At 37.4% G+C, this 4192-nt stretch overlaps 1 long non-coding RNA gene across 1 annotated transcript; it reads right to left on the bottom strand.

The window, feature by feature from the left end:
- On the bottom strand, nucleotides 1-635 carry LOC131439083 (uncharacterized). The gene is made up of 3 exons (XR_009231061.1): nucleotides 543-635; nucleotides 410-440; nucleotides 1-208 (listed from the first exon to the last, which is right to left on the bottom strand). It is a non-coding gene; the product is annotated as an uncharacterized LOC131439083 (long non-coding RNA).
- Between the last annotated feature and the right edge of the window lie 3557 nt (nucleotides 636-4192).

Here is a 4192-nt window from a genome sequence, read left to right as displayed (position 1 = left end):
AGACCGCACCGGTATACTCGGTAGGACAAAAGGTATGGAAGAGAAATTTCCACCAATCGTCCGCCCCAAATAGTTACAATGCCAAATTAGGTCCATGCTATGAGCCTTGTCAGGTCATAGCTAGAGTGGGCACCAGCTCGTATGAGCTTATAAATGACTCCGGCAAAGCCATAGGCGTTTTCTCGGCCGCTGATCTTAAACCACATACCTGAAAAAAAACAGAGCTAAAATAGATTAGCAGCTAACATTGAAATGATTAATATACCTTCCTCTCTGACAGCTGCAGAGTTGGTCCAAAATACAAATCGAAAATTAATTTTCGGAAAATGTTTAAGCAAATATCCTCGCTTACACCAACGAAGAGCAATTTTGAGTGGATGGTTCGTCAGACGGTAAACAATTGACTTACCTTTTCGAAGCATTTACACAACAAAATAATCCTGGAATGTACAAATGAAAACAACTGATTATAGAAAACCAAAATTTTGTTGTTAGAGCGCTCAAATATAAAAATGCTGCGGAGAGTTGACTTGATTACTTACTGTATAATCCTCGATTTGGCGAGATGATACTAAGATGGAAATCCACCGAAATTGCTGAGAAGCTTCGTTCTCCAATTACGTGAGAAATGAGAGTGTGTAGGGAAATGTTTACCCACGGGGGTTAAAATGCTGAACTTCAGGCTTTTTATTAGACAGCCTCAGAAGATGTACAGCAACTTCATGAAGTAAAGATGGTATGTGTATTTGTTGGACGTAAATAGCACTTTACCACCACTGGCAACTGTCCAGAAAGTGATAGACAATGTATTTCTGAGAGGGGTGGAGGGGTAATGTAACCGTTGGTTCCATCTGCTACTTGTGCCTCTACCACAAGCTAAATATCTGCTATACATTTATAGTAGTTTGTTCTTAGTTACCCATATTTTGGGCCTATAGCATACATGTATTGGTTTGACAGGGGTTCACGATGGCCTGTCTCGTGGGATATTTCAGGAGAGAGTCATCTCTCTCTGATCACAGTAATGAACCAATTCATCAAAAGGTATCCTATAATAGATCGAAATGTCTCTACACCGTTTGTGTTCTGGAACACGATCCGGCAGGGATGAAACGCAAATTAGGAACATGTCATTTAATCGTTGATTCGGCAATATTCGGCCGGACAGTTCCGCTCACGAATAATTATTGCCTTATTAAGGCTCGGCATTAGGATAATCTTTCTTTCTGTCCGTGACTTGCAACTCGGTTAGTAGTGCGCGCGTAAACTAAGTTCATTAAAAAGGTGATACATGTGCTTTGTAAGGTGATTGTAAGATAATCAATTTAGTATTTTAATAGTTTTTCCTATAGCTAAATTAAACACAAAAGTTTTCTTAAAACTGAATATTGGATTCTTAAGACTATTAGTACGGTTAGTGGTAACGTAAATCATTGTTGCGATTAAATATAATAGATATTGAATTTATAGCATTACGAGAATGAAAATGTATGAAAAAGTGCTGAACGCTGTATGTATTTTTCGATAAAATAAGAAGAAGAAGGTAAATTTTATGTTTTCCAAATTATATATTAAAATGGTTTCAATTTGTGACGGCACCTATGCTAATACATGGTAAAGGTCCATGACAGGGCCTTTTTCTTTTGCTTTCTAAAAATAAAATCCGTTGATAGTGGAGGAATTTGATATACACGAGCTGCTGGTGTTACACACGGACAGAACCGAATTCGCCATCGCGAATTTAAGAAGCCTGACGCCCGGTACAGAGCTTCGTCGAACACTTTTAGTTGGCTGTAAATGGGGCAAGTGAACCGCGGCGGAATTTGACGAGGAAGTCCTGTTTCGTTTGACCGTGCCAGTGAACCGTCCTTGGCCGCGGTACAAGCTGTTGTCAGATCTGAGCTGGTTCCAGATTCCACATTCACACGGAGTGGATGTAGCATGCAAGTAAAAACACACCCAGGTATACCTGTGACGTCACAAAGATTCTGTCTAGCTATAAGTAAACCATGTTAAAATTATGTGAAATTCAGCTTAGCGTAGGGATAGGAGGAACCTTTCACCAGAATATAGAATTGTTTATCTTACATTCATCATTTTATTGTTAATACGTTAACCGAGCCATAACGGTGCTACCAATCCTCGCTGAATTGTGAGTCCGCCCTTTAAAGATTGATTTCTTCCGCCTTTGAGCCACCCTGTACCGTGAGGATTTGTGGTGCATTTCCAACCCGGTGAAAGAGAAAGTTCATGAATAGGTGAGTGAGTGGAAGTTGCTAATTTCACTCTCTCCTGAGTGTCAGGATGGCGGGTAGGTTTTCGTGAATCGTTGTTAAGCATAACGACCCGGTAATTACTTACACAAAGCAAAGTAAGGTAGAGTTACAATTTTAATGACAACCAGAAAATTTTCTTGGCAATTTTTTTTTATGTGAATGCTTACTGGATGGCTCTTTCATACAATGCATTGTCCTGTAATTGTTTCAAACGTGATCTTCAGGACTCATACATAGAATTTTAATCAATGTATCTACCCCCATATAACTCTTATCAAATGAATTTTAATGACAACGAGAAAATTTCCTTGGCAAAATGGATGACTCGTTAACACGATCCATTGTCCTGTAAATGTTTCAAACGTGATCTTCAGGACCCATACATGGAATTTGAGTCAATGTATCTGGGGGCAGATGTCATTAAAATTCATTTGATAAGAGATATATGGGGGCATATATCTCTTATCAAATGAATTTTAATGACAACGAGAAAACTTCCTTGGCGAATTTTTTGTTTTATGTGAATCCTTACTGGATGACTCGTTAGCACGATCCATTGTCCTGTAAATGTTTCAAACGTGATCTTCAGGACCCATACATGGAATTTGAGTCAATGTATCTGCCCCCATATAATTCTAATCAAATGAATTTTAATGACAACGAGAAAATTTCCTTGGCAAAATTTTTTTTATGTAAATCCTTACTGGATGGCTCTTTCACACAATCCATTGTCCTGTAAATGTTTCAAACGTGATCTTCAGGACACATACATGAAATTTGAGTCAATGTATCTGCCCCCATATAACTCTTATCAAATGAAATTTAATGACAACGAGAAAATTTCCTTGACGAAATTTTTTTCATGTAAATCCTTACTGGATGGCTCTTTCACACGATCCGTTGTCCTGTAAATGTTTCAAACGTGATCTTCAGGACCCATACATGGAATTTGAGTCAATGTATCTGCCCCCATATAATTCCTATCAAATGAATTTTAATGACAACGAGAAAATTTCCTTGGCAATTTTTTTTTATGTAAATCCTTATTGGATGGCTCTTTCACACAATCCATTGTCCTGTAAATGTTTCAAACGTGATCTTCAGGACTCATACATGAAATTTGAGTCAATTTATCTGCCCCCATATAACTCTTACCAAATGAATTTTAATGACAACGAGAAAATTTCCTTGGCAAAATTTTTTTTATGTAAATAATTACTGGATGGCTCTTTCACACGACCCATTGTCCTGTAAATGTTTCAAACGAGATCTTCAGGACCCATACATGGAATTTGAGTCAATGTATCTGCCCCCATATAACTCTTATCAAATGAAATTTAATGACAACGAGAAAATTTCCTTGACGAAATTTTTTTCATGTAAATCCTTACTGGATGGCTCTTTCACACGATCCGTTGTCCTGTAAATGTTTCAAACGTGATCTTCAGGACCCATACATGGAATTTGAGTCAATGTATCTGCCCCCATATAATTCCTATCAAATGAATTTTAATGACAACGAGAAAATTTCCTTGACGAAATTTTTTTCATGTAAATCCTTACTGGATGGCTCTTTCACACGATCCGTTGTCCTGTAAATTTTTCAAACGTGATCTTCAGGACCCATACATGGAATTTGAGTCAATGTATCTGCCCCCATATAATTCCTATCAAATGAATTTTAATGACAACGAGAAAATTTCCTTGGCAATTTTTTTTTTATGTAAATCCTTATTGGATGGCTCTTTCACACAATCCATTGTCCTGTAAATGTTTCAAACGTGATCTTCAGGACTCATACATGAAATTTGAGTCAATTTATCTGCCCCCATATAACTCTTATCAAATGAATTTTAATGACAACGAGAAAATTTCCTTGGCGAATTTTTTTTCATGTAAATCCTTACTGGATGACT

This window comes from Malaya genurostris, chromosome 1, assembly GCF_030247185.1.
Source record: "Malaya genurostris strain Urasoe2022 chromosome 1, Malgen_1.1, whole genome shotgun sequence".
In the NCBI taxonomy this organism is placed as follows: Eukaryota; Metazoa; Arthropoda; class Insecta; order Diptera; family Culicidae; genus Malaya; species Malaya genurostris.
The sequence above is the reverse complement of the archived record's forward strand: the minus strand, read 5'-3'. Positions and strand labels throughout refer to the sequence as shown.